Below are 12,929 nucleotides of genomic sequence, written 5' to 3'. Positions count from 1 at the left end.
TTATAAAAATTTAATAAAACACCCAAAATTCAGTGAATGTAATCATTAATTGTACCTGCAAAGAACGTTGTATGGGTTCTATACAACGTACATCCATGCATCCAGGTTATATTTGGGCATTTTGGTTGAGAAAACCCATATTTCTGATATGAAAAACTTTGAAAACGGGTCAAATTTGACCCGAGACAACACAAGGGTTAAAATGTGTCTGCAGAAGAGCTGGTTTAATCACACACATTTCATCATTTTCCAACATGTTTTTTTTTAAAGTTACCATTTCTAAATATAATATATTCTTGTCAGTTTGAGCTGGCAGTTACTCATCGTTTTCATTTGTTGGTGTCTCACTTTGTAATAAAACTCTTCACACCCGCCTATCTTCTTCCACTTGTTATATTTTGCATTGAGCCGAAAGCACTTTGGGCCGGCTCATATCGAAAAAAAAAAAACAAGAGGATCAACTTTCGCCATAGATTTCTCATTTGGAGTAAAACTGAGATGATCTCAGCTATAATGTAGTCATCACTGTGTTCACACTCCCACAACATGTCAAAATACGTTCTCTTGTCCAAGGCAGACTGAGAAAAATGAATCAAATCCCACCACTTTCTCTATTTCTCTATTTCTAATTTATAAATTAGAGACTGATCTCATAAAGTCAACGCATTCTCACAAACTGGTTTGTATGATATTGTACGAAAATGTATGCACACCAATTTGTATGATATCCTACGGAAAGAGGCGAATGCCTTCTGGTCATGTGACGCCGGCTACAGAGCTCCGTGAGATGTTGCCGGATCAGCTGCAGTTGGTAGTTGAGTTTATCCAACGAAAGGTGACTTTGAGCCAGGCGGACATTGCGGTTGAGTTTAGCCGACAGAAAGTGGGCGTCATGTGGCGACGACAGTTACGTTTAGGCACCAAAACGACTAGTTAGGATTAGGAAAAAGATCGTGGTTTGGATTAAAACACTCCCGAGGAACAAACACACGTCTCCTGGGTGAAAGCGAACTCCGCTCTCCAGCTCGAAAGTGCTGTGTTATATGATCCACCCCAACCTCCTCCCTGCAGCAGTCATTGTGGTGCATACAGCAAGAAATAAGTGGAAAACATACAAATTACAGTGCTTTACTTTTCGTAGCTTTGTGTATGGATGGTTCGTATGCGAACAGCCTGATAAAGTTATACATGTAAGCAAGCTCCTATGCAGACAAACCTCTGTAGGTAACAGGGTGATTTTATTTGTCTCATCTCTCAGGTATGTATCTATAGGGTACAGTAGGTTGTCAGAACAGGCTTGTGCTCTAGTGCTTGGCAGCTCGGCTCTCTCTGCTCAGCTGCTGGAGATTAATGAGCTGTCAGCGGCAAGGGAGGCATTAAAAGACAGCCTTCCCCTGGTCAGAAAAGATAATTACTGTTGATCATTAGTGCTGAGAGTAATAACTGTCTGCCTGTCTTTCTGCCTATACCTGACTGAGTGCCTGCCAACATGTCTCCCTGTCTGGATGCATGTCAGGGATGTTACTGGATGGGCCTCATTAAAACTTTGTTTCCCCATCATTTCTGATTATACATAACACAACTTCACTGATAGTATAAGTTTATAGGAACTTACCACTCAACTGCACCCTCTCACTGAGTCTATTTTTTTTTAGGTATGCAGCCTGAGAGCTGGATTTATTACTGATCCATAATGTAAATTACACCACCTGCAGACAGTGGCTTACTGAAAGTGTCAAGTCATCCATCTTAAAAACAGGCCCAAGTTAGGACTAACAAAATCGTATGTTCCCCTTCCATAGTGTTCAGGCCGTTGTTTAATGCAGGTCAATGAAATAAGGAGTAGTTCGTAGTAGTTTCATTTGGAGTAGTTTGTCACTGTTCTAGTTTTTGCTGGGGCTTTTTAAAAGATTCTTCTCATGTCTTTCCTCGCAGGTAATGGCAGCGTGTTTCCCGTTCTGCACAGAAATATGAATGTAAAAAGTATAGTACATATGCCGTGTATTTGTTTTCTGAACAATTGATATGTCAGGCCTGCACATCAAAATGTGAAGTGATAAAAACTGCGTTTGAAACCATGAGTTCAAAGTTTTTTTGGGAGTCTCTCTGTACGTAATGCTAACATCTTTTTATTTGCTCTCTTACACACGTGCTTCTTCTTCTTGTACGAGTACTGTATTTCCTTCCATTCTGGCCCGTCCACAGCACACATACAATAGCTTTACATTCAGCTCTACCACATTATGGCACTGGTTTTGGGCAATTTTAAATAGATACTACTTTCCATATGAATCATAGCATAGACAGCAAAAGGCTTCAGAGTAAGATGTCTCTTCATGTGGCTTTTTCAGAGCCGGCCCGCGGTACACATACAGATGCAATTATTTTAAGAGTGACATATACCTTTAATGTGGTGCAAGCTTCCCCGGATTTATTTACCTCATTTTCTCATTGAACTATTATCAATTTGGATGTTCTTGAAAGCTGTGGCCCTCTGTGGAGAGCATGAGTGTTAAATAGATCACACTTCTGAAACGTGTGTTTACTGTAAGTACAGGAATTTATTTCATAGGACATCAATCATGGTATCTGTGTATTTTGAGTAGCCATTTGTAACTTTTAAGACTTTTTTTAACACCTCAAAAATGCAGTTTATGTGGCAGAAAGAGATGAAAGGAAAGACTTTACATTGAGGATTCCCTGTCAAGAAATGAGAAGAAACTTCCTCTCCCAGATAAAAATGTGGATCACAGTCACACAAAGCATCCAGGATTGACAATAGTCCTGATGACATTTATTTTATTCATATGAATAGGTACACTTGGCCAAAATGGGTGTAATTCTAATGCATTTAAAATCAGAATTGAACTTTTCCAATGGTCCAGTTGTGGAAAAAACTGAAAAATAGCATTAAGAAAGCATTACCTGCTGTGCGCTTGACTAAAGTCCACTTTACAACGTTTGGTCGTGACGTCAGCTTAGCATCGCTAGCGTTCATCTTAGCTAACTCCTTCACCACTAACGGAGCGAGCTGGAAAATCAAACTGTTCCCGAACCCCGTGGGGAGGAGGCCCACAAAATCATGGCCACCAACACAACTCAGCAAAGATTGTTCTTGCTAGGGCTTTAACTTCTGGATATTCAGCAGCGTTGCCACAACGGACCGCATCTTTCTCCACTGCCATTACGGAACTATAACTCAAACTAGCGCACCACCTCAACGTCATCGTTCTCAGCCACTACCTCTGTTCGCTGATTGGACCGCCAAATATTTACCCAAGAATATACCGCAAACCCAGACGGTGTACTGAAGGAAAATGAAAATTGAGCGGAAGTAAGTAGGAGGGCGGAGCCAGGCTATCCATGAGTAACACAATGACAGAATGTATGACTATTTTGGTCAGGGGTTTCAAATACTTTCTGTAATTAGACAAAACAAGCAAAAATCCTATCAGATGGGGGACCCTGGGATAAAATCTTATCAATTAGGGGTCCGTGGTCTAATTCATGTTAGTTCAGGGGTCCATGACATGGAAAAGTTTGGGAACCAATGGGCTACGTGACGTAAGTTAAGTACCTTACATACGTAAATTTAAAGACAACATTGACTTTTGGTTTCACACCGGACACGAACAGAGGTCTTCTGGTTATAAGTTCCGTGTTTAGTCCCGTGTTAGTTTGATCCATCCATTCTGACAATGATTTGAAACGTATTTGTGTTACGTCAAAAACAAATAATCAAGACAAAATATGTTTCCCTCAAACATAATTGAGAATGCAGTTTACTTGTATGGGAACATAATTTTTAGGAGACAGGGCTGCTCAATTGAATGAAAAAAAATCATACCGGTCAGCAATATTTTTGGGTGTTAAATACATAACGAAAACTTCAAGATGTAAAGTATGTTGCTAACATTTCTGAAAATAAATGTAACACTAATCATGACGTTAAAGCAATTTATGCTCATTTGCCAGTTTTCATCAAAGTTTCACTATGGATTTAGGATTATTATCATTAGTCTTTGGAGCAATGAATTCTGTATTTAACAAACATCTTAAAATGCATTCAATTTTACAAGTTCATATTCCTATTTTCCACACAACCTTCCCAATTTGCTACTTATCTAAAATGAATTGCAGCAAACGTCCTCTTTGTAACTGTAACAAGGTGAGGAGCATTCGTGTTAACATTGAAGCAATCCATCAAAATTTCCGGTCAGGATCTTAAGTGGACGATAAGTTGCCACATCACATCAAGCCAAAATGACACACATCCAGAAATCTTCCATACATTCCAATATAAGATCCCGGGAACACTCTCAGCTTTTCATTTCACTCTCTCCCTGACCTCACGATACTTCTTTTGAACAGCAGGTCATCAGTTCAACACATGCCTCTGAAATTGGCTGTTGGCACCATCCTGCGTTATTAACTTTGTGGTTGGAAGCAATATGCCTCCTCGCCAGGAGCAGCCATGGCTGGGAGATCCTCAGCTGCTGGAGTCATATACAAACATTAGTTCCTTGAATTAACGATGGTAACGAAAGTGCAGAGTGATTAGTCACTGCAAGAGTCTGGGAGAAGCGTTCATGCAGCTACACCTCCAGGCCAGTAAAGACGGGGGGAAGATCTGAAGCTGCAGAGCTCCAGGAAGGCATAGTTCCTCTAGCTCCGTAGCTTTTGTCTTCAATAAATGCCAATATATGCTTTATGAATTAAACATGTTCCCTTCCCCCACTTCCAATTCTTTGTTTTGGCAATTAGTTAAAGTTTTGAAAATGAGCACTACAGTGAACAGTGAATAGTTTGAGCATAGAATTAAAGAGTGTCACGTTTATTAGCATAGTTTTCCTGCTGACAACAAATAGGATCAGTGGTTCCATCGATTTCAGATGACCTGGAAGCTCTTGAGGAACTTCAGATCTTTGAAGTTGATAATAGGTCACCGGTGGAACCAGATATTGGCAGAGCCTCTGATGCTGCCAACCCACATGCTCGTGCAAGTAACAAATCTCCCTTCTTGAAATACTCCCAAAACAATTTGTTGTCGCAGGCGTTGACAGTAAGGAGACGTGGTTATGTGTGGCTTACAGGGTGTTGTCTGGGTGTGTATATTAGTGGTGGCGACATGCAGTTTCACTCTACATATATTGTTTGGGGTTTCAAAAAAAAGAAACAGCTTCTGCAGAAGGACTTGGTGTCCCATTGCTTTTAAGTGCAACAGGCTCGGACTTGCAAAATATGTAATTACCAATGTCAACTCTCTTAACAGCAAGCAATTTATTTAAGTGTTTTCTGTCTCATGTGGGTCTGTTTAATGCTCAAAGTGGCTGTAAAGGGGTTTGGGATACCAAGATTTACAGATGCAATTAAAAATCTGTGGACTATGATGGGATTTGCTCACCTGAAAGGCTCTAACACAACTCAGCCAACACCCTTTTCCCTCAGACATTTTCACATTCACATTCCAACCTAAGACAAGGTAAAGTTCAATTGGATCCAGTGTACTGAGAATTAAAAACAATTTCATCCTAAAATAAATCTTCTACCCACTCATAAAATCATGAACAACTCTTAAAAATGTTACTGACTGCACTCACAAACCTGTTAATGTAGTTCTGTAAGAAAGGTGTTTTTAGGCCTGGATTGATTAAATTGTGCATATGTTGATACACTAAATTTCTAAAACCAGATTTGTCTTTTTAGCTTGAGTTTAGGTTTATTTACACGGTACAACACTTTAAACACAAACCAAGTTTAAACCAAAATGCTTTACCAAAATAAATGCAGCATTAGTGCCATATGTATCAAACATGCATAATAATACATCAAGCATGCATGCCTGCTCTAAATGTGATCTGTGTGTTAGTTCCTTGTAAGTTATATGTAATAATGGATATATTTGATCTACAGAAAGAGGATCAGTCCAAATATGTACACTCATATATAAAAATATTAAAAAGATAAACCAATGCTAAAAAAAAAAAAAATTCACATTTTGATAACGGGGAGTCCTTCTGCATCTACGACATATTTAGAACAAGGATTTAGTTGCAGCCATTGACAAACACTAGGGAGCATATTTTTATGAATGGGTCTCCATTTTTTTTTTGTTTCATGAATGCGCACGAGGGCCCACATGCACATTCATGAGCATGCAACATATATCATTATAGGTAATAATTATTATATATTATTATATATACATGTAATTCAAACGTATGTTACATTCAAGTTCACACAATGCTGATTAGGTCTAATACCACCAGGGAAACCTCTCGGTATTTCTAAGTATACCGGAGTTGTGGTGTCAGGTGTCTGTGGCAACATCCCTGCACTGGTGGACCATCCAGTTAGGGTTAAAAACATAATGTCTATCAATGGGAAGGAAAAAAAAAATTTTAAAAAGGAAGGGGGGAGAGACCATAGTGGCTGAGAAGCAGCAGGAGTATGGCAGAAGCTAGGGCGGAAAATCATAAGAAGTGTCAAAAGATGCATCTCCCTTCTCTTATTTGATAGCTCCTCGCTCCAACCGGAAGCTGTTCTGGCCCTCCTTTGTGAAGGCCGTCTCAAAGCTCTTATTCCTGCCCCGAGGAGCGAGGATGGAGGATGGATCCCTGAGGAGCTATGAGCGAGGATACACGAGAGCGGCCTTCCTGGAAGCCGTGCAGCCGAAAGCCGCTGCTATCTCTGCCCATACAGCTGACAAATTCACGTGATGCTTCAGAGGAAAAGGATGTCTCATCCCTCTTAAAACACATTTCCATGTTTCCTCTCTCCTCCCATGATTTCCTCGCGTATCTCCCATGCTTCCTCAGTGGGACGGACTAAGACGCGAGGAAGGGAAGCAAGTAGAGGAACCAGGGATGCGCCTCAAAAAAAAGTCTCTGTAGTGGATGCTCCAGATAAAAAAAGAAGCAAAGAAAACGGTCAAAAAGGAAACCGGGGATTGGACTGCATTCCTGGACCTGCAGACATATGTCATAAGCATGGGTCGACAGTGTTTGTGCATTTATTCTTACTACCAGATGGGGGAAACTCTGGTGTTCCACTCTCCAGCTTTACAATATGCAAAAGATCACCTTTGCAAATGTTTCATGAGGGAAAAATGCATTTGATATGTTTGTTAGTCATCAATTATACACACAATGTGTTTTGGTGAAAAACACTGACTATAAACAATTATTGTTTGTTTACAAGAAAACTTTGCGGGCACCTTTAGCCAACTCACTTACTAGCTTTTTCTCATGGTCTTCCTTAGCAGAGTTGTTCAGTTGTAATAGCTTAGTTTTCATCAGTGGGATAAATAATAGGAACCATGTACAGCAATTAGAAACATGGTCGTACCTGTACAGGTTTAGCTTTCAAGGGGCAATCACTCAGGGAATACTTCAGGTTCAAGACTTCTGCCTTTTAAAACAAAAACATTTTTACTTGATAGAGAGGGTCAGCAAAGATCAGCGATCATTCAGTGCTTATTTTAAAAGAATTCCAACTTAAATCAGCTTAACTAATCTAAGGAGCCAGAGCGTCCTGAAAGCACCACTGTTCCATCAGAGGTTACCGTGCTTCACTGCTCTGTTAATTATTTCTCCCCGCTGGTATGTCACACCTGTCGGGGATTGTCGGCGCAGGACCGGCAGCCAGAGCATGATTGATATCTGTGGTTCTTTCACTCTGTCCCTTCGCCCGAAGGCATGGCTGCACAATGAGCTTCTTCTTCTTCTGCTGTCTCCCACATGTGTTGCTGTAATTCTTCTCTGCTGATCATTCTGGCACACCTTGAATGCTGGGAGGATTGATGTGTGTTTGAGTCAGTCTGAGCGGGCACAGGTTAGGTATGAGATTGTGTGTTTTTATGTGTGCTTGCACGATTAGAACCACACTACACACACACACACACACACACACAGCATGTAACTTGTTACCATGTTAACACTGTGGTGGATGAATATAAAAATAAAAACACTGTTGTTATGGTAAAACAACTTCCATTCAAACCAGTGTTCATTTTGGCAGCTATTTTAGATTTGATAGATGTAGTCTTTAGTCAAAAATGCTTATCAGTTTGAATCACGTTTTAGTCATTTTTATTCTTAATAAGTTTAGTCTAGTTTTTTTTTTTTGCTATTCTGCTGACTGATTAAAGCTATTAAACCTAACTGAACACTGGCTATCTATGGGCTATTATACAAAGGTGCTTAACCTTATCTGCTACTTTGCTCCTCTGCACAAGTTCTTAGCTCCTTAGCTGACATATCTTCTGCACTCCCTTGGCCCCCATGTCGATTGACACCTTTCACACTAAAAATGTCCATTGCTTCTGAAATCGATCTTGATGAGGACCAGGAAGGGGGGGGGCATCAAACCATATCTGCAAGATGTGTGTTCACCTTCATGACTCATGCATTCATTTGAAAGGGTTTTCGAGTGGGGACCTAATTTTTTAGACCCCATAATGTCAGGGGTCCCCAGACCGTGACTGTGTAAACAGAGTGATGTCCCTATAATGTGATGATTACCACACACACACACACACACACACACACACACACACACACACACGTACGCTGCAACTGACCCAGCTGACACATACTTTTATTGATTTTATCTCTTAAGTCCACTTCAGTCATTAATAGGAGCTGCAGGTGAATAAGAGGAGGCTGGTTAAACAGCAATTACTAATGTCCCGACACACTGGCTCCAACCCTAATGTGGCTACCAGCCAACATTAGGATCATGTTCTTAATGTTTTGTCTTGTATAAAGTCAACACAGCGGCAGCCCTGTAGCAAAAAAAATTATAACAATAAATTTACTTGTATGCAAAGGAAACAGAAAACTGTGATAAAACTTCTGCATGTGATGTTGAAGAACTTGTTGATGGATTATCCAGTCTGAATACTGACTTGACTTCTTCATTTCTTTGTCAGCTGTTTCCCCTAACAATAACGCCCTGCATGGAAAGTATTGTCATGAAATGTTGGGAGAGAATTGGTAGAAATCAAGCAGACAATCAAATCTAAAATCAGATTTTTAAAAAAAAAAAAACAGATCAGAAATCTAAGAGCACAAAATAAGGAGCGAAGGGGCAACAAACAGGATGCCATTTGTTTAAGTTGAAATACCCATAATAAAATATGAGGGAAATACATATATTGTGCAGTAAAATCTATGAGAAGGTTACACATTCTATTTTAATACACATATTTTAAGGTCTCTTGGTCTTAATTTAAAGTATGCATGCGGCATCCTTGTTATGTGGAAGTCACTCCTCACTTGGTAGTAAAGGCAGAGATTCAATGTCTGCCATCCATGCATTGATATCTATACATATTTATTATTCTACACAAATTGAATCAAAAAGACTTCATGTGTAAGCCTTTAGAGACTGCCAAATGATAGAGATGAGAAGCAATGTTTTTGAAATGTATGCAAATAAGCACATTCAATTAGATAATGCCTTATTTGGTATATTTAAACATAATGTTTCAGAAAACTTGTAATACAAAATAATAATTGCCTTGTGTAAGTAATCAACTGGGGAAGTTTCACGGTGATACCTATTAGTTAAACTTTTTAACCTACTCTCCTACTGCAATGAACCAAGCACACACTTTTCTAAAGTGAATGAAACAAATTGCATTCTGACACATTTTGCTTTAAAACAGAATAAGGCAAGCCAAGCCACTTCTGATGCCAGGAAACCCGATGCATGTCTGGTGCATTGTTCAGATCATTTCTTTTCCCATATGTGTTCCTCCCAGTATAACAGATACTGTATAGTGCCACCATGTCTTTCAGGAGGGTCACAATATATCCTCTATTGCATTTTGTGGCTTGCATATAAATTGTACTTTTCTGCAGCCACTCCCAGCGCCCGTGATCTTAAATCCAATAACCTGCGCCCTTCGTCTGCACAATAACCCACAACATCTATTTTGCGAAGTGCTTGGGGCAGAGGTAGCAGGTTAGACAAGCCTTACTGTGACTACTAAGAAGAAAATCTGACATGTTGCAATGCAGCTCTCTACTGCCAAGGTGCTTTTGATTAAGGCTCGTTAGCACCTACAGCAGAGGCTGATTGCACTGAGCAGAGCTCTGGCTCCATTTCATACTAAATATAACATAGTATACACAATTAACTGATCAGCATAGTGTGGAAATTAAGAAACAACATTTTGCTAGCTGAAAATCATACATGATCTCTACACAGTAAGAATAAAATCCGTAGAAAAACGAATAATGTCCTGGCAGAAAATTACCAGTACCTTTTCCGTTAAGTTTATGGACATTTCTGTTAATCCAAAAACAGAAAATTCTGTAGGTTTACAGTATATCCTCTGTCCCTGTAAACGGACATTTCGAAATCATACAGAAAATTCCTTCATATTAAGAAAGTGTGTACGTCTCTGTTTATCTAAAATAATTAAGGGTTATGAAGTAATTTGATTAAAATGTAAAATTTAAGTATTTAGTTTCATTTAGTTTTGTTGAATTTCTGGGTGATTCTATGGGGATTATAGGATAGGTAAAAATAAGCTTCGCTGTCAGCCTATTCCTTTTTCGGTTTAGCTGCAGTGGAAATAATTGTTTCTTTCATGTATGCTAACCAAATAATATTCATCATCATCATCATCATCATCATCATCATCATCGTCATCATCATCATCATCATCATCATCAAGTATATTAGGCCGTATTTCTACGGACTTTTCTAACAGTGTAACTATGTCACCACCACTTAACACAACTGCCAACTTAACAAAAAGTAAGCAAAATGTCCAAAAATGTCTATAGATTTTAAAGTAAAAGTGCAACATTTAAGGTAAATACGTTTTTATGCATCACCTGGGAATTTAAAACTATGAGGAATCGATTAATATTAAAAAAAAGATGACTCAACGACCAAATTAATCATTAGTTGCAGGCTTTTCAAAACCCTGTTAGAGTTTGGAATAGGGACACAGCTCAGGTGTGAATGTGCGTTACGTGGAGGAATATGAAAGAGGAGGCTTCTGAAAAGGAGCGTGCATGCTCAGCACACCGTGCCTGGACGAACGATGGCTAAATAAAGACACAGGAGAGGGAAAAACAGGTTAAAGCAGCTTCAGAGTCAGACCGAGGTCTATCTTTGAACAGCAGTAGTCAATCGGTTCAGTAAATCCGCCAGGATTGAAACATAATACTTGTGGGGTTAAGAGGCGTGGGTGGACTGACTGACACTAACACCCCTTCCTCAAAGATCCTTTTCGTCTTAAGCGTTCAGTGGTGGACAGAGCAGCATTAACAGGCTGCTCCTAGCGCTTAGCCAAGCAGTTGTGAAAACACACGGACCCCGGCGCCAGGGATCTCACTGCATTTTTTTGACCAAAACCGAGAAGGTCTGGCTGAGGCCGAGGGGCTTGAAGGGGGCAGTGGGGAGGCGAGAGTGAAGATGAGGGGCTGGAAATTGAGGAAGATTATTGTTCAAGGCTTTAATCGAGTTTCTGAAGCGAGGCAAGGCTCAGCACATTTAAAGGGAGGTCTGGAGTCAAGTAATACTCGGTCCGTCTGTGGAACTCCTGTCAAAACAAACTATCGTGAGAATGCAAAACCGGCTATTGGCACAGGGGAGGGAATAAATGCAACCCACAAGACCAGCAGAGGTAGTTTAGAACAGCTAACTGAACATTTTAAATGTTCAGTATAAACTAGATTAAAAAATATGGAGTAATACTCTAAAATGGCCCAATTTAAATGTACACAGTACATGGTTGGATGTAAAATATAATGTTCTAAAATCTAAATCTTCATACTTCTCCAATTAGGTTATGTTTTTGATTCTATTTGTTTTTTTGTTTACTGGATTCCTAAAAAGCATGACCGATTTTAATGACGTTTGGTGGGGAAAAAGGGTTACATTTTAGAAACCGTTTCACTATTTTCTCAACAACCAATGCACTCACTTGAATTTAACAAACATACACATGTATCCCATGATTTTGCAGATCCATATCCAGATGCTGATTAAAAAAGCATCTACTATTACAAAAAAAGCAAGATTAGAGAATTGTGCAGCCTTGGCGGAAGTATGTGCTCTCTGAGTGCTTTTTAGATTCTGTTGTTTTACAGGTGTGTTAAGTGTGAGTGAGCAGGCTTCTATTTGTATTTCAATCAGGAGAGACTGTTTGCAGATATGCAAAATGTTTTATTGAACAAGAGCATAATTTGAACATAGTATTGAAGATTGAACTCCATCGTTATATTAATACATTTGTATTAATACATTAGATATATTAATACATTTAATATATAGGGGTAGGGAACCATGATGTAACCCCCCGATGGAATCCAGACACCGGTGGCGGTGGAGAAGGCCGGAAGACCAGGCCGAGGGGGCACTGGAGTGACAGCCGTAGAACCACCAGGACGGGAGGTGTAAGGGGAGGAGGAGGGACTACGCCTTTCTGAAATGACAACTGATAGCACAGGGAGAGAAAGCGCTTTTAAACGTGTTGAGACGCTGTGATTGGCCTATGAAATCTTTGGCCTTTCCTGACTGGATTATCAGAAGGAGAGGGCCTCAAGCGCTGATTCGCTTTAGGAGAGACTGATTATCGTTAGGTCTTCCTGAAAGAATTTACGCTGAGCTACATTAGTTTACAGACTGAAATAAGCCAAAGTAACAGAGAGAAACAGGAGGCTGTTATATCCAAATTTGTTATGTATCTATAGCACTCTGCAGTTAGTGTTGTTCATGCTGAAGTGCTCTCAAAGCTCTTTCTATTACTGTGGTTTATTTGCGGTCTTCTATTTTGGATGCGACCTATTTAAGAGTGATGTGTGTGTTTATGCAGTCCTTTCGCCCCCGCAGAAACACTCAGGTTACTATGCAGCAGTAATTACGCTCCCTGCTTTTAGCTTTCATAACACAAAATGTTTAGGCAC

General features: G+C 39.8%; 1 long non-coding RNA gene across 1 annotated transcript; it reads left to right on the top strand.

Annotated features, from left to right (window-relative positions):
- The first annotated feature begins 210 nt into the window (after nt 1-210).
- On the top strand, nt 211-12,392 carry LOC118493694. The gene is made up of 3 exons (XR_004895648.1): nt 211-222; nt 8,990-8,996; nt 12,304-12,392. It is a non-coding gene; the product is annotated as an uncharacterized LOC118493694 (long non-coding RNA).
- Nucleotides 12,393-12,929: the final 537 nt, after the last annotated feature.

Source organism: Sander lucioperca, chromosome 18, assembly GCF_008315115.2.
Source record: "Sander lucioperca isolate FBNREF2018 chromosome 18, SLUC_FBN_1.2, whole genome shotgun sequence".
Classification (NCBI taxonomy): Eukaryota; Metazoa; Chordata; class Actinopteri; order Perciformes; family Percidae; genus Sander; species Sander lucioperca.
Note: the sequence above shows the minus strand (reverse complement) of the source record. Positions and strands in the feature narration are given on the sequence as shown.